The sequence below is a fragment of the Mytilus edulis genome, chromosome 10, assembly GCF_963676685.1.
Source record: "Mytilus edulis chromosome 10, xbMytEdul2.2, whole genome shotgun sequence".
Classification (NCBI taxonomy): Eukaryota; Metazoa; Mollusca; class Bivalvia; order Mytilida; family Mytilidae; genus Mytilus; species Mytilus edulis.
In genome coordinates, this window is record NC_092353.1 from 670,400 (window position 1) to 692,480 (window position 22,081).

Here is a 22,081-nt window from a genome sequence, read left to right on the forward strand (position 1 = left end):
AGGGTTACAGGTGGAATGAGAATGTGTCTGGTAATATCATGTTTGTTCTTTTCTTTATTACTGAGTTTTAAGGACAGTATTGTCAATCTTGCACAGGTAGAAGAAAGACGAGGGTTACAGGTAGAATGAGAATGTGTCTGGTAATATCATGTCTGTTCTTTCCTTTATTACTGAGTTTTAAGGACAGTATTGTCAATCTTGTACATGTAGAAGAAAGACGAGGGTTACAGGTAGAATGAGAATGTGTCTGGTAATATCATGTCTGTTCTTTCCTTTATTACTGAGTTTTAAGGACAGTATTGTCAATCTTGTACAGATAGGAGAAAGACGAGGGTTATAGGTAGAATGAGAATGTGTCTGGTAATATCATGTCTGTTCTTTCTTTTATTATTGAGTTTTAAGGACAGTATCATCAATCTTGTACAGGTAGAAGAAAGACGAGGGTTAGAGGTAGAATAAGAATGTGACTGGTAATATCATGTCTGTTCTTTCCTTTATTACTGAGTTTTAAGGACAGTATTGTCAATCTTGTACAGGTAGAAGAAAGACGAGGGTTATGGGTAGAATAAGAATGTGACTGGTAATATCATGTCTGTTCTTTCTTTTATTATTGAGTTTTAAGGACAGTATTGTCAATCTTGTACAGGTAGAAGAAAGACGAGGGTTGTAGGTGGAATGAGAATGTGACTGGTAATATCATGTCTGTTCTTTCCTTTATTACTGAGTTTTAAGGACAGTATTGTCAATCTTGTACAGGTAGAAGAAAGACGAGGGTTATAGGTAGAATAAGAATGTGACTGGTAATATCATGTCTGTTCTTTCTTTTATTACTGAGTTTTAAGGACAGTATCATCAATCTTGTACAGGTAGAAGAAAGACGAGAGTTACAGGTAGAATGAGAATGTGACTGGTAATATCATGTCTGTTCTTTCCTTTATTACTGAGTTTTAAGGACAGTATTGTCAATCTTGTACAGGTAGAAGAAAGACGAGGGTTACAGGTAGAATGAGAATGTGACTGGTAATATCATGTCTGTTCTTTCCTTTATTACTGAGTTTGAAGGACAGTATTGTAAATCTTGTACAGGTAGAAGAAAGACGAGGGTTACAGGTAGAATGAGAATGTGACTGGTTATATCATGTCTGTTCTTTCCTTTATTACTGAGTTTTAAGGACAGTATTGTCAATCTTGTACAGGTAGAAGAAAGACGAGGGTTACAGGTGGAATGAGCATGTGTCTGGTAATATCATGTTTGTTCTTTTCTTTATTACTGAGTTTTAAGGACAGTATTGTCAATCTTGTACAGGTAGAAGAAAGACGAGGGTTACAGGTAGAATGAGAATGTGTCTGGTAATATCATGTCTGTTCTTTCCTTTATTACTGAGTTTTAAGGACAGTATTGTCAATCTTGTACATGTAGAAGAAAGACGAGGGTTACAGGTAGAATGAGAATGTGTCTGGTAATATCATGTCTGTTCTTTCCTTTATTACTGAGTTTTAAGGACAGTATTGTCAATCTTGTACAGATAGGAGAAAGACGAGGGTTGTAGGTAGAATGAGAATGTGTCTGGTAATATCATGTCTGTTCTTTCTTTTATTATTGAGTTTTAAGGACAGTATCATCAATCTTGTACAGGTAGAAGAAAGACGAGGGTTAGAGGTAGAATAAGAATGTGACTGGTAATATCATGTCTGTTCTTTCCTTTATTACTGAGTTTAAAGGACAGTATTGTCAATCTTGTACAGGTAGAAGAAAGACGAGGGTTATAGGTAGAATAAGAATGTGACTGGTAATATCATGTCTGTTCTTTCTTTTATTACTGAGTTTTAAGGACAGTATTGTCAATCTTGTACAGGTAGAAGAAAGACGAGGGTTGTAGGTAGAATGAGAATGTGTCTGGTAATATCATGTATGTTCTTTCTTTTATTATTGAGTTTTAAGGACAGTATCATCAATCTTGTACAGATAGAAGAAAGACGAGGGTTAGAGGTAGAATAAGAATGTGACTGGTAATGTCATGTCTGTTCTTTCCTTTATTACCGAGTTTTAAGGACAGTATTGTCAATCTTGTACAGGTAGAAGAAAGACGAGGGTTATAGGTAGAATAAGAATGTGACTGGTAATATCATGTCTGTTCTTTCTTTTATTACTGAGTTTTAAGGACAGTATCATCAATCTTGTACAGGTAGAAGAAAGACGAGGGTTACAGGTAGAATGAGAATGTGACTGGTAATATCATGTCTGTTCTTTCCTTTATTACTGAGTTTTAAGGACAGTATTGTCAATCTTGTACAGGTAGAAGAAAGACGAGGGTTACAGGTAGAATGAGAATGTGACTGGTAATATCATGTCTGTTCTTTCCTTTATTACTGAGTTTTAAGGACAGTATTGTAAATCTTGTACAGGTAGAAGAAAGACGAGGGTTGCAGGTAGAATGAGAATGTGACTGGTAATATCATGTCTGTTCTTTCCTTTATAACTGAGTTTTAAGGACAGTATTGTCAATCTTGTACAGGTAGAAGAAAGACGAGGGTTATAGGTGGAATGAGAATGTGTCTGGTAATATCATGTCTGTTCTTTCCTTTATTACTGAGTTTTAAGGACAGTATTGTCAATCTTGTACAGGTAGAAGAAAGACAAGGGTTATAGGTAGAATAAGAATGTCATTGAGTTGACTAGAGATAATGAAATGGCATAGTCATTGGGTTGACTAGAGATAATGCAATGGCATAGTCATTGAGTTGACTAGAGATAATGAAATGGCATAGTCATTGAGTTGACTAGAGATAATGAAATGGCATAGTCATTGGGTTGACTAGAGATAATGAAATGGCATAGTCATTGGGTTGACTTGAGATAATGAAATGGCATAGTCATTGGGTTGACTAGAGATAATGAAATGGCATAGTCATTGGGTTGACTAGAGATAATGAAATGGCATAGTCATTGAGTTGACTAGAGATAATGAAATGGCATAGTCATTGGGTTGACTAGAGATAATGAAATGGCATAGTCATTGGGTTGACTAGAGATAATGAAATGGCATAGTCATTGATTGACTAGAGATAATGAAACGGCATAGTCATTGATTGACTAGAGATAATGAAATGGCATAGTCATTGGGTTGACTAGAGATAATGAAATGGCATAGTCATTGGGTTGACTAGAGATAATGAAATGGCATAGTCATTGGGTTGACTAGAGATAATGAAATGACATAGTCATTGGGTTGACTAGAGATAATGAAATGACATAGTCATTGGGTTGACTAGAAATGAAATGGCATAGTCATTGAGATAATGAAATGACATAGTCATTGAGTTGACTAAAGATAATGAAATGTCATAGTCATTGAGTTGACTAGAGATAATGAAATGACATAGTCATTGGGTTGACTAGAGATAATGAAATGCCATAGTCATTAAGTTGACTAGAGATAATGAAATGGCATAGTCATTAAGTTGACTAGAGATAATGAAATGACATAGTCATTGAGTTGACTAGAGATAATGAAATGGCATAGTCATTGAGTTGACTAGAGATAATGAAATGGCATAGTCATTGAGTTTACTAGAGATAATGAAATGGCATAGTCATTGAGTTTACTAGAGATAATGAAATGTCATAGTCATTTGGTTGACTAGAGATAATGAAATGGCATAGTCATTGAGTTGACTAGAGATAATGAAATGACATAGTCATTGAGTTGATTAAAGTTAATGGTGATTATGGTCAATATGTTATTGAGCTGTCTAAAGGTGATTCTGGAAGATAGTCATTGAGTTGACTAAAGATAATAGAATAGCATAGTCATTAAATTGCCTAATATAATGGAATAGCATAATCATTGAGTTGACTAAAGATAATAGATAGCATAGTTATTGAGTTGTCTAAAGATAATGGGATAGCATATAGTCACATGGTTGTCTAAAGATACCGGGATGGCATTGTCATTGGGTTAACTAAAGCTAATGAGTAGGATGTGATTGAGTTGTCTAAAGATAATGGAATAGCAGGCCCGTAGCCAGGAATTTCCAAAAAGGGGAGGGGAGCTAATTTGGACTCATGAACTCGACTTTAGCAGTCACAATTCGAACAGATTGTTGACTTTAGCAGTGCTGATTTGTTTTCAAGGGGGAGGGGTTCCCCGAACCCCTTGGGCTACGGGTATGAATAGCATGGTCTTTGAGATGAATTAAAGATAATGTGATATTAGCATAGTCATTGAGATGACTAAAGATCATAATGGAATAGCATAGTACTTGAGTTGTTTAAAGATAATGAAATAGCATCGTCATTGAGATGCCAAAAAGTAATGGGATAGCCGATAGTCGTTGGTTTGTTTAATCTAATGATAATGATAGTCATTGGGTTTGTTAAAATGTAATGGAAAGGACAGTCAAATTGGTTTGTTATAATCTAATTACTTACTTACTTACTTACTGCCCGGTATGCCATCGGCATGTAGGGCAGCAACAAAGGTTCTCCATTTCTGTCTGTCTTTGGCCATCTTTTCTACTGTTCCCCATGTTTTGTTCATGGTTTTCAGTTCTCCTTCTACAGTACGCCTCCATGTGTTTTTTGGTCTTCCTCGCTTACGCCTTCCTTCTGGAGTCCAATGTAATGCTGTTCTAGTGATGGAATTACTATCTCTTCTGATGACATGTCCAATCCATTTCCAACGCCTTTTCACTAATATTGTACCCATGCTATTTTGCTGACACTGGTTTAGAAGATCTTCATTAGATATTTTGTTTGGCCAGAAAATGCGCAGGATTCTTCTTAAGCTTTTGGTATGGAAAACCGACAGTTTGTTTTGATCGACCTCTGTCATCCTCCAGCATTTTGATCCGTATAACAGAGTAGATAGTACACAACTCTGGTACAGTTTTAGTTTGGTCTTCTTACTATACTGGGATGATTTCCATACATTGTTAAGTGATCTAAATATATTCCTGGCTTTGTTCAATCTGTTCATTATGTCATTTCCTGCACCTCCATCGTTTCTTATTGTACTTCCTAGGTATGTAAATGTTTCTGTGATGGGGAGATCTTTTCCATCTACTAGGATAGGAGTTGGGTTATTGATGTTAAGCGTCATGACTTCAGTTTTGGTTTGGCTGATTTTAAGTCCAACTTGACTAGCAAAAGTGTTAAGGCGGTTTGTCTTCTCTTGTAAATGGTGGTGGGTATGAGATAGAAGAGCAAGATCATCAGCAAAATCAAGATCTTCTAATGTTGCTGAAAGGTTCCATCTTATTCCTCTTGGAGAATCTTCCATTGTTTTTCTCATTACCCAGTCAATGACGACATTGAAAAGAAGGGAAGACATCACACAACCTTGTCTAACTCCTGTTTTTACCTCAAACCAGATGTTGCTTTGCCCTACACTGCAAGTGAAATTGTTGTAGAAACTTTTAATGAGCTCAATTATTTCTTTTGGAATTCCATATGATCTGAGTATTCGCCACAAGGTCTTTCTGTTGATACTGTCAAAAGCCTTCTGAAAATCCACAAAGTTGATGTAAAGCTGCCTTTGCCATTCTGTACATTGTTCAATGATGTTGCGTAAAGCAAAGATTTGATCTATGCATCCTCTACCTTTACGGAATCCTGCTTGTTCCTCTCTTAGCTGTTTATCAACTGCATCTATTATTCTTTGGATAATAATTTTGGCCATGATCTTACTTGGGATTGACAATAGAGTTATACCTCGCCAGTTGTTGCAATCACTTAGAGCTCCTTTCTTTGCTAACTTTATTATTATGCCTTTTGTCCAATCGTCAGGTATAATTTTTCCTTTCCATATTGAAGTAAATAGAGATTGAAGAATTTCAGCTGCAAGTTCTGGGTCGACTTTGAAAAGTTCTGCATTTAGATTGTCCTGCCCTGGTGATTTCCCATTTTTTAATGCTTTTATTGCTGTTATTATTTCCTGTCTTTCTGTTAAGTTGGTATTTATTTCCAAATCTTCAAGTGCCTCAATTATAATTGCTTCTTCATCTGGAGCTGGTCTGTTGAGTACTTCTTGAAAGTGTTCTGCCCATCTGGCTTTTTGCTCGTTTTCTGTTGTCAATAGCCTTCCATTTTTGTCTTTTATATGGACATCATTATTGCTTCGAAATTTACCACAGATTTCTCTTGTTATCTTGTAAATTTTTCCCTGTTCACCCTTTTCAGCTGCTTCTTCTGCTTGTTTAGCAAGGTCTTCCATGTAAGCTCTTTTGTCTGCTCTAGCCATTCGCTTAACATTTTTGTCTAAAACTCTATAGGCTGCTTTGTGTCTCTCTTGTAGCCTTTCTGATTTTGTGTCCAGTATTTTCTTATTCATATGGCGTCTTTCTTCTATAACCTTCCAAGTACCTGGTGTTATCCATTTCTTCATCTTTTTGCCCTGCTTAAAACCAAGACAGTCCTGGCTAGTTGTTTCATATATTGTTCTTATTTGATCCCATTTTGTGTTGACTTCTGTTGTTTCTGATGGAACTATGTCAGGATTATCTGTTAAAGCTTGAAACTTATTCTTCATTTGAAGGATGAATGCATTCTTTACTTTATGATCTTGTAGTTTTTCAATATCATAACGTGTAGGAACAAGTGTTTTACGTCCTGTACTTCTCAATTTCATTTTAATATTTGCAGTAACAAGGTGATGGTCACTGCCAACATCTGCTCCCCTCTTAACTTTGACATCTAGTAATGAACGTCTCCATGTACCATTTATCATAAGGTGGTCGATCTGGTTCTTATCCCTTCCATTTGGAGAACACCATGTTAACTTATGAATATCTTGATGTGGAAAGAGTGTTCCTCCTACAACCAGGTTGTATGCTGCACACAATTCTACTAATCTTTCTCCATTATCATTTATAGTACCACATCCATGTTCACCTATTATTCTGTCCATATCAGTGTTGTTGTTTCCCACTTTGGCATTCAAATCACCCATCACCACTAGAAGATCATGACGTGGTACTAATCTCACTTCTGCTTGAAGTTGCTCGTAAAAGGTGTCTTTTGCAGCTTCATCACTGTCATTTGTTGGTGCATAGCATTGTATAAGGGTCATGTTGGTGTGTACTCCTTTCAATTTTGCTGTTATCAGTCTACTATTAACAGGTTTCCATTCAATAAGTACCTTCTCAGTGCCTTTCTTGAGAATGATGGCTACTCCTTCAAAATGATGGTTGTCTTCTCTGCCTGAGTAAAGAACTGTTTCACCTGTGTCAGTTTTCATTTTACCAGAACCTGTCCATCTGCATTCACTGACTCCCAAAATGTGCAAGTTATATCGCCTCATTTCTGATGTGACCTGTGCGAGTTTTCCAGTTTCATACATAGTACGTACATTCCAGAATCCTATTCTGGTTTTTGCTTTAGCGCTCAGCACTTCATTCCTGCCAGTAGCTTCCTTGCGGCTTTCACCACTGGCAATCATACTATTTACTTGAAGGCCTATTCGTAAAGCGGTTGTGTTTGATTCCTTTGTTGCTGTTTCCGTAACTTTAATCTTTTTATAGGATAGGGTTGTTGGCCCTATGCCAAACCCCCTGCTTGGAGGGCCAGGGATTTTTCGTCGAGGTTTCCTTCCTTTAGATAAATTGCCTACCAAGGCTGACGAACCATTATCTGCCCGTTTTTGGAGTTTCTTTCTCCTAGATAAATTACCTTCCTGGGTTAACGATTTTCATCTAACCGGCTATTTACCCATAGTTGGGGCAAGGTTAATGAGAGTAAGGGCGTGTCCACACGTCGGTGGGCCTACACTCTGCATCTTTAGGGCCCTTGCTGCTCCAAGATCCTCTACAGTAAAGCCTGAGATGCTAGACCCCAGTTACCATGTGCTGTCGCGGGGAGGCACTGTAGAAGTCTTGACAGTGTAGAGGCTATGTACTGGCAGGAGAGGCTTACTCACTCGGCTCTCTCTTCGCTTACATATGTAGGCTAGCCAGCGGCAGCTGCTTTTTATAAAAAAAAACAGCCACACTAGACGCGTACTACTGCCCTGTGGAACAACCACCAGCACACATTATAATCTAATGGGAAGGATTATATGGTCATGAGTTTGTCAGTTTAATCTAATAAAAAGGATAGTAAAACCCCTTTTCATTTTCGGGCATTTTTGGGGGGAGGGGGACATATAATTAATAATTCAAACCGGTATTTAGTGTGTGCGGATTGGATCCAGGTAGGCGTAGACAGTGCCTCCATAATATAATAATTTTTATTTTCATTCATGAAAATTCATTACGTTTTTCACTTCTTTTTTTTTTATAAAATCGTCCAAATTTTGTTTTGTCTCGCTTTACTCGGCAGTAACTTAATCCGTCTAAGGAAGCACCCCTCCCCCTTTTAAAATCTCCATGGTCCTTCTTCTTCTTCTCTGGATCTTAACACCCTTTATAGGGTAACCATACTTTGTATGTCGAACAGTTCCACCACCAAAAAAATAATTGAAGAATAAATTAACAATCGTAACACAACATATATACACTATATATACATTTTTTAAGTCTTTATGTGTTTATATAAAGGAGGTTTACAGGTTTTATTTTGACTTTTACATGGGAAGTTTACAGTTTTTAATACTTTTAACATGCAATTAAAGGAAAAATTAATATTTTTACTTTTAGCAATTATTTTTCATATTTTTTTTTTATTTTTGGTTTACTGATCAATATTTAATATGATAACATTTACAGATTAGGTCACATATTCACTTTTTAGATAATTCACTTTTTAGATAATTTACAAAATGAAAAAGGCCAAGATTTTGGTCTTTGACCTTTAGGAATTCGCCTTTATATCTTTAAGGATAATTTGACACTAATTTATTCACTGTGTAGTATGAGTCCGCTTCTGGTAGTGATAATAATTTCCTCAAAAATAGCATTATCTCTAACAAATTCTCATTCTTATTAAAAACATGTAGGCCTAGGCCTATGCCTAAAATATTTATCAAATGTTGCTCTAGCCTGGTTGCAAAAGGCAAATTTACGATAAATCTGGATATTTCCGAATGATTATTTTCTGAACTCCATGACCCATTTCTTTTCCCAGTCCCGTTGATGGGTTACGTTATGGATATGGATTCTAAGAATTTCAAGGTTCATGAACATGTGAAATGCTGGCAGGTAAAAGGTTGACAACAAGGTGCTAGGTAAGTTCACATTAACTAATTACGTTGTGTAGAATTGGTGGTTCTTCGTAAAAGCAAACGAGATGTCATATGATTAAAAATTAGTTGGGAATTCCCACAACGTCAACAACAATATTATTAAATCGCCTCGTAAACACAGTTATACATGTAGCATGTATTTTCGGCATTATAGGGTTGTTATAGCTGCGGAACCGTAGCTCTTAGGTCCTTATGTTATTTTTTGACTATTTGCGGATGGTCCGCAAATAGTCAAAAAATAACATAAGGACCTAAGAGCTACGGTTCCGCAGCTAGGGTTGTTACTGTTAGTGCCATGCTGCTCAGCTTTCTCTCTTCCTTCTATACATTTCATTATAGATACATCTTTGAACTTTTTTCGTTATTAAAACTTAAAAGGTGACGAAGCAGGGGGCATTCATGACCACCCATTCATGGGCCATCAAACTAGTTAAATTTATAATGGTAGCAGTAAAAATACCTGGACTTGCCTTAAATAAAACTCCATAAAAAAGGGGGGGGGCTTGGTCCTGAGCACTCCCTTATGTGGGTCTCATAGAGGTCTAAGCATGACACAGGATTTGCTGATTTTTTTAAGCGTGAAAGTTGAATAATACACCTTATCGCTATTTGTCTGCCATTACTGGATATCACACAGGTTCCCATAAAATGTTGACGTCATAAAACAAAATATCTGACGCCATAATGGAAAAGTGATTGTTGTTGACGTCAAAAGTTCAAGCGGCCAGGTCAGCCGGGATTAGCGATAAGGTGTATTAAGCGTGAAAACAGGAAACAAAGTCTGGAGGGACAGAGAAACTTACATGCGCTATTATGGCAACGAGTAGCAGGATATGGGATTCTCACTAAACAATAAGTGGAGGGTGGTAAACGGGGGTACTGAACACAGAAACATGTGAAATAAAAATCGCAAAAACGTAGCACGAAAAATAAAAATCAGGAAAAACGAGGCACGAAAAAATAAAATTGTAAATATTAAGGAAAAAACTACCAGAAGTTATTACTCAGCCGTTCTTGGAGATCATGTAGTCATTATTAATTATTAATTGTTTATCAGGTCAAGATCTATCTGCCCTGAAATTTTCAGATGAATCGGACAACCCGTTGTTGGGTTGCTGCCCCTGAATTGATAATTTTAAGGAAATTTTGCTGTTTTTGGTTATTATCTTGAATATTATTATAGATAGAGATAAACTGCTAACAGCAATAATGTTCAGCAAAGTAAGATTTACAAATAAGTCAACGGGACCGAAATGGTCAGTTGACCCCTTTAGGAGTTATTGCCCTTTTTAGTCCATTTTTAACCATTTTTCGTAAATCTTAGTTATCTTTTACAAAAATCTTCTCCTCTGAAACTACTGGGACAAATTAATCCAAACTTGGCCACAATCATCATTGGGGTATCTAGTTTTAAAAATGTGTGGCGTGACCGTCGTCGTCTGTCGTCGTTAACAATTTTTCAAACATCTTCTCCTCTGAAACTACTGAATGGATTTGAATGAAACTTAAAATGATTGTTCCTTAGATTATCCTGCACAAAGTGTGTGCTTCGATTTTTGATCCGTCAAAAAACATGGCCGCCGTTACTTAAAATAGAACATAGGGGTCAAATGCAGTTTTTGGCTTATATCTCAAAAACGGAAGCATTTAGAGCAAATCTGACATGGGGTAAAAATGTTCATTAGGTCAAGATCTATCAGCCCAGAAATTTTCAGATGAATCAAACAAACCATTGTTGGGTTGCTGCTACTTAATTGGTAATTTTAAGGAAATTTTGCAGTTTTTGGTCATTATCTTGAATATTATTATAGATGAAGATAAACTGGAAACAGCAAAAATGATCAGCAAAGTAAGATCTACAAATAGGTTAATATGACCAAAATTGTCAATTGACCCCTTAAGGGGTAAATGTCCTTTAATGACAATTTTTCACAATTTGTTCATCATATTTGCTAACTTTAAAAAATCTTCTCCTCTGAAACTACTGAATGGATTTGGATGAAACTTAGCATGATAGTTCCTTAGATTATCCTGCACTAAGTGTGTGCTTCGATTTTCGATCCGTCAAAAAACATGGCCGCCCTTACTTTAAATAGAACATAGGGGTCAAATGCAGTTTTTGGATTACTAGTATATCTCAAAAACGAAAGCATTTTTTTAATACTTTATGCATTAGGTCAACTATATTTGGTGTCTGAAAATATTTTATGATCTATATGTCGGTTACGCAGGTTTATTATTTGAACTTGACCTCATTTTCACAGTCCATTGCTAAGTTTTAAGTGTTTGTATTTTGGTCTCATTTTCTTTATTTATAAACAGTAAGTCATATATATTTGTAATATTGAAGAATTGTTAGCTGTACATGTTTGCCTGGCATGGTTCAATATGTTTAATAAGGCATTGTTTACCAGGTGAGCGATTCAGGCTCTTGAGAGCCTCTTGTTAATAAATTCCATTGGAAATTTGTCAAAAACTTTAGGTTAATGAACTTCACTGGAAATTTGCCAATATAAAATGTTGCATTGGAGTTATCTTTCTTTGTCCAGAATAGCAGTTAAATCAACTTAAATCATGACTGTATGACATTTTATATTTTATGATGTATTTAAATGAGTTGTTATTGTTGAAAACTCCATTAGAAATTTGAAGTGAGATTATTTTTGGAATTAGGGAAAAGGGGAGGTAAAAAAAAATTGATGGGGTTTAATTTTTCTTATTTCAGATTTCAGAAATGAAAAAGAAAATTTCTTCAAATATCAAAGGATTAATATTCAACATCATAGTGAATTGCTCAAAAACAAAAAAAACATTTTAAGTTCATTAGACCACACTCATTCTGTGTCAGAAACCTATATGGGCCATTTTAAAAAAAATGAGGCAAAAGTGTGACATGGGGGGTCCAATTTCAAACTCAATATTTTGTATTTCTTTTTGTCTTACCCTATTACCGATACTTTAAATTTTATAATTCCAAAGTTTCAGGCAGAATGAAACAGACACATTGAATAATCTTAAATTTTAATAACATACATCTCAAAAAATTTGAACAGAAACCATACTACTTATAAACAAGTTTGGTAATAAAACAGTTAAAAAAACATTGCTCAAATCTTTTCCAAATGAAAGTCAATAGAAAAAGAAAAATTTTAAAACCAAAATTTCCATCTTTTCTGCTAAATCATATAATAACAATCAAGTTGAATAGCTTAATTTGAAAAAAATAATAATAACTAGTGATTGAAGTTTTTGCCAATAAAAAGAATCTTAATATATTTCAGTTAAAATAGTAAACTTTGAAAGGCCTGAGTTTTTGTGATCATTTGCAAAAAAAAAATGTCATTTCATTGTACCGTTTTTATGTAATTGTATATAGAAAAAGCCTTCTATTTTTCAGTATTTTGTCACACTCCTGACATATGTTACAAAGATTGAAAAATGCTTTTAACTTTCACAAAAAATCACTTAACACATTGCTATATCATTGATTTCAATTACTGATATCTTTTGCCATAGAACAGGACTTTCTTTTTAGGGCCATTTAAAAAAAATACAAAGAGAGACACCCAAAAATGTCAGGAGTGTGACAACTGTCTTTAAACATCTACCAAAGAATACATAGGACTTAAATGTTTTCTTCTTCTTTATTTTTCAGAAGTGGCTATTCCAAAGAGAAGAAAAAAAAAATTACAACTGTGATATGTTTATATCATAGATGTGGGAGTGCATTATATATGTCAGGAGTGTGACGCTTTTTTTAAGACATTTTCTGTCAATTCATAATTTCACAAGGACAAGTCCCACAAGTTTTTTTGTGTTAGAAATGTTAAAACCCAGTTATATTCCTATCATTTACCCCTTAAATGTGTTATTTATCATGATTGTTTTGGCACAATGAGTTTTAATTAGTTATTTTTCTATTTTTTGTGCACAGTAATGCAAATTTATCAAAGGAAATAAGTGTGTACAACTATAATATCATATAGGAAAGTGAGGAAATGAATTTTGTACAAAATAGAACAATTATTTTGATTTAAAATGGTATATTTAAAGATATTTCAAGGATTAACCATTCAGATGTAATTCGTCACACTCCTGACATGAATTTAACAATTTAAGAAAAATATGAAAATTAGCTTTATTTTTAGGACAGATAGTTGAAAGACAGCTAGTAAAATGAAAAAACTTTTGGTAAAACTTCCATTCCTTAAAACATCCACTAGACTTGCTGACATAAGCCAGGCAAAATTCTCTAGAAGAAATGATTCAAAGAAAGAGACCTGAAAAGAGAGAACCCGCTAATACTGGCTGAATATAAAATTGAAAAATGATCAGAGGAAGTTGGACAATCTTAAACAAAATAAAAAAAACTACAAAACCAAGCTAAAAAAAAAAGGCTTAAAGAAAGAAGAACTTTGAATTCCAAATTTTATAAACAATATAAAGTAAAACAAAGGCAGTGGCAGAGAAACAGTAGAAAAAAAGGAAGAAAGATAAAAAAGAAGTTGGGTTGAATAAGGACTTAGAATCGAAGAAAAACAGCTCAAAAATTCAAATGAGAACAGATCTGTGACTGTGTCAGATTCCAGATCTACAGTGAGAAAACCTGCACAACACACAAGAAAACAACTGCCACAAAACCCAAATGCTTGGACGAGTACTTTGAAACACATCATAAAAAATGCTACACCAAGAAGAAAGGGCCTTCTGGACGAGATCATTCATAAGCATTTGGGTTTTGTGGAAGTTGTTTTCTTGTGTGTTGTGGAGGTTTTCTCACTGTAGATCTGGAATCTGACACAGTCACAGATCTGTTCTCATTTGAATTTTTGAGCTGTTTTTGTTCGATTCTAAGTCCTTATTCAACCCAACTTCTTTTTCATCTTTCTTCCTTTTTTCTACTGTTTCTCTGCCACTGCCTTTGTTTTTCTTTATATTGTTTATCAAATTTGGAATTCAAAGTTCTTCTTTCTTTAAGCCTTTTTTTGTTAGCTTGGTTTTATAGGTTTTTATTTTGTTAAAGATGGTCCAACTTCCTCTGATCATCTTTTAATTTCAGATTCAGCCAGTATTTGCGGGTTCTCTCTTTCGAAGTCTCTTTCTTTGATTGATTTCTTCTAGAGAATTTTGCCCTGCTTATTTCAGCAAATCTAGTAGATGTTTTAAGGAATGGAAGTTTTACCAAAAGTTTCTTCATTTTACTAGCTGTCTTTCAACTATCTGTCCTAAAAATAAAGCTAATTTTCATATTTTTCTTAAATTGTTAAATTCATGTCAGGAGTGTGACGAATTACATCTGAATGGTTAATCCTTGAAACATCTTTAGATATACCATTTTAAATCAAAAAATTGTTCTATTTTGTACAAAATTCATTTCCTCACTTTCCTATATGATATTATAGTTGTACACACTTATTTCCTTTGATAAAATTGCATTACTGTGCACAAAAAATAGAAAAATGACTAATTAAAACTTATTGTGCCAAAACAATCATGATAAATAACACATTTAAGAGGTAAATGATAGGAATATAACTGGGTTTTAACATTTCTAACACAAAGAAACTTGTGGAACTTGTCCTTGTGAAATTATGAATTGACAGAAAATGCCTTAAAAAAAGCGTCACACTCCTGACATATATAATGCACTCCCACATCTATGATATAAACATATCACAGTTGTAATAAATTTTTTTCTTCTCTTTGAAATAGCCACTTCTGAAAAATAAAGAAGAAGAAAATATTTAAGTCCTATGTATTCTTTGGTAGATGTTTAAAGACAGTTGTCACACTCCTGACATTTTTGGGTGCCTCTCTTTGGTGTCCATTAAAACAATAAAATATGTGATTTAGAGCACCAACATACCCTTAATTATAGTGCTAATATACCAATACAAACTTATTTCACATACTGACATTATTGGACTTTAAAACATGGTTACAAGGAAGCTTTAATTTTAAAAGTGTCATTTTTTGAAAGACTTTATTTTTTGTACATACCTTCACAATAAAAGTCAGTGTTTACTTATTTTAAAATTTTATTGGACAAAATTACAAAAATATTTAAGACTAATAATGTAGCAACTACCAGAAATATTTCAGTTTAGCATAAAAACGATCCACTTTTTTCAATACTACTTTGAAAATTTCTAATTTTTTAAATGTCACGCTAAAAGCGTCACACTCCTGACAAAATGGCCTGTTTTTAAAACATTTCTCTGAAGTGGTTTGAGATATCTTCATGAAACTTGGCAGCAAGCTAGCCCTGACTATCCTGTATTTTATAACACCTGTGTTATAATTCTTAACTTAACTAATATAAAAATATACCACAAAAAGTAAAAAACCTCATTGTTTTTGAAATGGCCCCTATGCTGTGTCAACTATTTAATCACAATCCAAATTCAGAGCTGTATCCAGTTTGAATGTTGTGTCCATACTAGCCCCAACCGTTCAGGGTTCGACCTCTGCAGTCTTTTAAAGCTGCGCCCTGCGGAGCATCTGGTTATATACTTATCTATATAGTAATATCAGGTAATATCTAAAATAAACCTTGGGGTGGGGGTGCACACCAGCCATGCTCCTGCCTGAATCCACCCCTGCTATGGTACATGTATAGTAAAGCAGTGATGTCGATGTGTGAATATTTTTTTCCCCAGACAATAACTTGAGGAAAAGTGTATGATCTCTATGAAATTGGACCACAGTGAGGTTCCATACCCCAAACCATGCAAAAGGAAGGTTGGAATGATTTTGTGGGTTATTACATTAACTATTTATTAACTGAATTGCGGGCCAAAAAGGGGCAAAAAAGAAACATTTTCCTGGTTTAAAAAAAACCAGAAAGACAACTAGAATTGCCATTGCAAGCAATAGCGGATGTCACCCTTCCCCTATTGCCACTAACCGGCAGCCATTTCAAAATGATTTAACAGTGAATGCACATATATTCATGGCAATACATCTTTCTGTAAATTTTCAGTACATTCAGAGCATTTTAAAAAAATTCACATTTCTGCTGTTTCCATGGCAACGGCAGCCATTTTGAAAATTTCAAAGTCAAAAGTCTCATCTGTACTTGCCAGTTAACAATAATATCAAGTTTCATTAAGTTTAAAGCATTTTGAGAAATTTTGACTTTTTTGCAGTTTCCATGGCAACGGTGGCCATTTTGGAAATTCCAAAGTCAAAAGTCTCATCCAGACTTGCCAGTCAACTATCATATTAAGTTTCATCAATTTTGGAGCATTTTGAAATTTTTGAGATATTTGATCCTGTATCCATGGTAACAGAGAAGTTCCAATGATTGTCAAAATCAATCAAAACCTGTATATAGTGGATAACTATATTGTGTAAAAATTTGTTGATTTCAAGTTCAAGCATATCAAAATTATTCACCAAACCCTGAAGTTTTTAGAGCATTTTGACACTTATGCTCTGTTTCCATGGTAACGGCAGACATTTTGGAAATTCCAACGCCAAATTCCACATCTATCAATGTTGCTCATCGTTACCATGAAGTTTCAAAAAATTTGGAGCATTTTGATATTTTTGAAATTTTTGGTGCAGTTTCCATGGCAACATAGTAGTTCCAATGATTGCCAAAATCATCCAAAACCAGTATATGGCTGGCACCTACATTGTATCAAAATATGATGATTCTGAGTTTAAGAATCTCCAAATTATTCACCAAAACCAAAAACTGGAATTTTTCACAATTATTCTGTTTCCATGGAAATGGCAGCCATTTTTTATGGTCTTAGACCCACCTGCACCCCGAAATTTTTTGTTCCACCTTATAGTGAACTATCATTAAGATTGGTACCATTTCACTCCAAAAAACATGCCGGACAAAATAGGTGGAAGTATAACTAGATTTGCCATTGCAAGCAATAGCGGAGGATGTCACCCCGTTCTTGACATTGTCACAGTAGCAGCAACCAGTTTGAGTGTATCAAAGTCACATGGCACGTCTAGTATACATGCCTTTGACCCCCCCCCCCCCCCTTTTTCTCTTCTCGTAGACTAAGAGTGATGTCTATTTATAGTTGGTGAACTCTTTAAAATCTTAAATTAGACACACGCTTGAGGAAGAAAGGTGCTGTCACGTGATACTGAAGTATATTATCGTGGAGTTAGTACATTACTATTCTTTTTAGAGGGGACCTTGGGCAGACAACATGTGTATATATTGACGGAGCGGCATACTAACTGTTCATTTTATTCTTCAATATCTCGCGTATCACACGATACAAGTATTTTATCTTGTACAATTTAATTACACGCTTATCGATTGATTTCAGCTAATGTGTATATTTTTGCAGGTGTTCGATTAACGGATGTGTACTTTAATGCAAGTGCAGAAATGTCAATTATGTGTACTCTTCATGTTTCTCTCTCTCTCTCTCTCTCTCAGTGGCGATTTTCTCTTCAGAGCACGATTTTTGTATAGAATAGAAAGAAGCACGTTAAATTATATATTCGTTTTCTTCTAGCATATTCTAGCAGATGTTTTGCACAGTCTTCATCACAGAATTTTGTCTCAAATTTTCGAGTTTATTTTTTTTTTTTTTTTTTTTTTTTTTTTTTAAGGCTGTTTCCATGGCAACGGCGGCCATTTTGAAAATTTCGAAGACAGATGACAATACAATAGCATTTAAACGGGAATGAGCTTAAAATTTGTACGAAAATGTTACTTTGACGTTTTTTACCATATGGGTCCAATGTGCACTTTTAGCGTTATCTCCATGGTAACAGCAGCTATCTTAAAAATTCCAACGGCAATGAATTCTACAGTTTATACTGCTGTTTTCTGCTTACGGTTTTTTTTGCCGTATCTGTAGCGGTTTATTTTCTATGAATTAATTAAGGATTTATTTTCGTTTTTTTCACGTTTGGACCGTTTCCATGACAACGGTAGCCATTTTAAAAGTTCTTAAGATGGATGTCACGCCTTCTAACGATGAGTTATTAGTTCTGAAAGTTTCATTAAATTTGGACCATTTTTCGGTTTTTTACATTTTTGCCGTTTCCATGGAAACGGCGGCCATCTTGAACCATTCCATGCTTACTGCAACTTTGCACATGGGGATTGTCATTATGGTGCAGTTTTATAAATATATGTCAAGGCATCTGCGAGAAATCGGCTGGACAAAAAGTGTGGAAGAAAAAATTCGTAGAATAACAATATATCCCCCCTTTTTCAAAGGGGTGACATAATAATACGCGAAAGTCGATTGTTCAACAGAGAATTAAAGGTATTTTCTTTCATAAACTCAACGTAAAAGATATGTGGATTGGTTGATTGATGGTTTGTGATCATGATTGATCAATCATTGATTGATTAATCGTTTGATTGATTGATTAATCGACTGATAGGCAGTTTGTAAAATGGTAAGAGGACGTTTTTTTCGATATCTGCACTTGATTCATTACTTGTTTGATATCAAAACTTGATTGATTGATCACTTATCATGATTTGATCACTTGAATCATGATTTGATTGATTGATCAATACTTTGTATAGCATAAAGTGACACATTTTGCATTGGTTTATTCCTTGTCTATACGTTTTGTGCTGTTCAGTGACAAATATCTGTGAACAATTTTACACGTAAAATTGAGAAAAATACTCTATTTCCTGTTTTCTCATCAGAAAAAATGAATTGCGAATGAGTTATTCTAACACTAGATTTGCCATTGCAAGCAATAGCGGAGGATGTCACCCCGTTCTTGACATTGTCACAGTAGCAGCAACCAGTTTGAGTGTATCAAAGTCACATGGCACGTCTAGTATACATGCCTTTGACCCCCCCCCCCCCCCCCCCCCCCCCCTTTTTCTCTTCTCGTAGACTAAAAGTGATGTCTATTTATAGTTGGGGAACTCTTTAAAATCTTAAATTAGACACACGCTTGAGGAAGAAAGGTGCTGTCACGTGATACTGAAGTATATTATCGTGGAGTTAGTACATTACTATTCTTTTTAGAGGGGACCTTGGACAGACAACATGTGTATATATTGACGGAGCGGCATACTAACTGTTCATTTTATTCTTCAATATCTCGCGTATCACACGATACAAGTATTTTATCTTGTACAATTTAATTACACGCTTATCGATTAATTTCAGCTAATGTGTATATTTTTGCAGGTGTTCGATTAACGGATGTGTACTTTAATGCAAGTGCAGAAATGTCAATTATGTGTACTCTTCATGTTTCTCTCTCTCTCTCTCTCTCTCAGTGGCGATTTTCTCTTCAGAGCACGATTTTTGTATAGGATAGAAAGAAGCACGTTAAATTATATATTCGTTTTCTTCTAGCATATTCTAGAAGATGTTTTGCACATAGTCTTCATCACAGAATTTTGTCTCAAATTTTCGAGTTTATTTTATTTTATTTTTTTTTTTTTTTTTTTTTTAAGGCTGTTTCCATGGCAACGGCTGCCATTTTGAAAATTTCGAAGACAGATGACAATACAATAGCATTTAAACGGGAATGAGCTTAAAATTTGTACGAAAATGTTCCTTTGACGTTTTTTACCATATGGGTCCAATGTGCACTTTTAGCGTTATCTCCATGGTAACAGCAGCTATCTTAAAAATTCCAACGGCAATGAATTCTACAGTTTATACTGCTGTTTTCTGCTAACGGTTTTTTTTGCCGTATCTGTAGCGGTTTATTTTCTATGAATTAATTAAGGATTTATTTTCGTTTTTTTCACGTTTGGACCGTTTCCATGACAACGGTAGCCATTTTAAAAGTTCTTAAGATGGATGTCACGCCTTCTAACGATGAGTTATTAGTTCTGAAAGTTTCATTAAATTTGGACCATTTTTCGGTTTTTTACATTTTTGCCGTTTCCATGGAAACGGCGGCCATCTTGAACCATTCCATGCTTACTGCAACTTTGCACATGGGGATTGTCATTATGGTGCAGTTTTATAAATATATGTCAAGGCATCTGCGAGAAATCGGCTGGACAAAAAGTGTGGAAGAAAAAATTCGTAGAATAACAATATATCCCCCCTTTTTCAAAGGGGTGACATAATAATACAGAAAAAGAAACAGAGGAAAAGCAATATGTCACCCGACATTGTCGATCGGGTGACATAATAATTTGAGTGTAAGTGTATGGATTTGTATGAATTTGTATGACAAGGTTCCATACCATAAAAGTAAGGTTTGAGTGAATTTGGGGGTTATGTTTGAGGAATATAGGACAGAAATGGGTTAATAACAATTGCCAGTCTGTTCCATTCTCATTTTTATGCACTCTTACTTGTCAGTGTATTGAACATGTAATCTACATCACTTCAAATTTAATTGCATTCCTTTCATCACCGAAGGGTACAGAATGCAAACAGGATAATAAATAAAAGGTTGCAGATGCTGATGGCATTTCCAGCTACTAACCATGAATTTCACAAACCTTTATTAACACATTTCAATGTCTTATCTGTGAAGAAAAATTTATGTATTAGATACTAAAGTTTTGATGATATTTAAGTAAAATTTAAAAATATTTTGACAATTTGTTTGCATTTTATACAAATGTTCACCTATTTTGAAAGAATTCAATTAGTGATATTTCAGTTAATAAATGCATTAATTTTATTTTTCAGTTATAGTAACATGTTTAACAACTAAAGTTGTATGCACAATTTTAGCAATATATGTGACATGTTCCATTTACTGAAACTTGACCCAGAAACTGTTTATACATGTATATACAATAACTGTTTAGTGTCTTTAAATCTACAAACACAGCTGATATTTGTACACACTAAACATGCTAAACAGATATTGTCTTAATTTATCAGTCAACAGTTCATTTGTACATATAAAAAAGAAGATGTGGTATGATTGCCAATGAGACAACTGTTCACAAGAGACCAAAATGACACAGACATTAACAACTATAGGTCACCGCAAAGCCCATACTGCATAGTCAGCTATAAAAGGCCCCGATAAGACAATGTAAAACAATCCAAACGAGAAAATTAACGGCCTTATTTATATAAAAAAATTAACATAAAAACAAAAATGTAACACATAAAATAACGACAACCACTGAATTACAGGCTCCTGACTTAGGACAGGCACATACATAAATAATGTGGAGGGGTTAAACATTAGCAGGATCCCAACCCTCCCCTAACCTGGGACAGTGGTATAACAGTACAACACAGAACGAACTATAAAAATCAGTTGAAAAAGGCTTAACTCATCAGATGGACAAAAATACAAGTGGACGTGGCCGCATACTTATACATCATAACACAAAATGACACAATGAACAGATCTGAGAGTACTTGCAGTTATCTGACAGCTAGTTCAAAGCCACAAACAACTAATAAAAAAATCATGCCAGGGGCGTAGCTACCCGGAGACACGACAGCACGTGCATCCACATCGTTTTCATAACAAAAAAAAAAAAAAAAAAAAAAAAAAAAGCAGAATAGAGAGAGATGAGTTGGTCAATCGGAATTGGAGACTGTTGGTGTCCTTTCCGTCTATCCCGGATATTAGTTTGACAACCTAGTTACAAGTGTTAATGAAGCTGTTCATTCAGAAAAATATTGTAGCTTCGAAGTTGTGTGCACATTGATTCGGCATGCAAAAAAAGAAATGGCAAAATAAAAATTTATAAATTGAATGCTAAAGGAAACACCTATGTTGTCACTTTTTTTAATTAATGAAATATCATTAAATAACGACATTTGGTTTCAAAATAGTTTTTCTTTTTTTAGTTTATGACAAAATCGGAAGGTTACTTGTATCTTTTACAAGATTTTTACTTTTGAATTTGTAATACTCAGTCTAAGATATGTAGTTTTGGAGCACATTTTACAGTGTACAGTTCATCAGTTTGGAAATGATGTACCAATCGGCATTAGAAT

General features: G+C 34.6%; 1 protein-coding gene across 1 annotated transcript in view; it reads left to right on the forward strand.

The window, feature by feature from the left end:
• Positions 1-9,037: 9,037 nt before the first annotated feature.
• Positions 9,038-22,081, forward strand: part of LOC139493086 (uncharacterized) — a 36,188-nt gene continuing 23,144 nt past the window's right edge. Inside the window, exon 1 of the mRNA XM_071281242.1 lies at positions 9,038-9,161. The gene's annotated coding sequence lies outside the window, so the exon portion shown is untranslated. The remainder of the gene's footprint in view (positions 9,162-22,081) is intronic.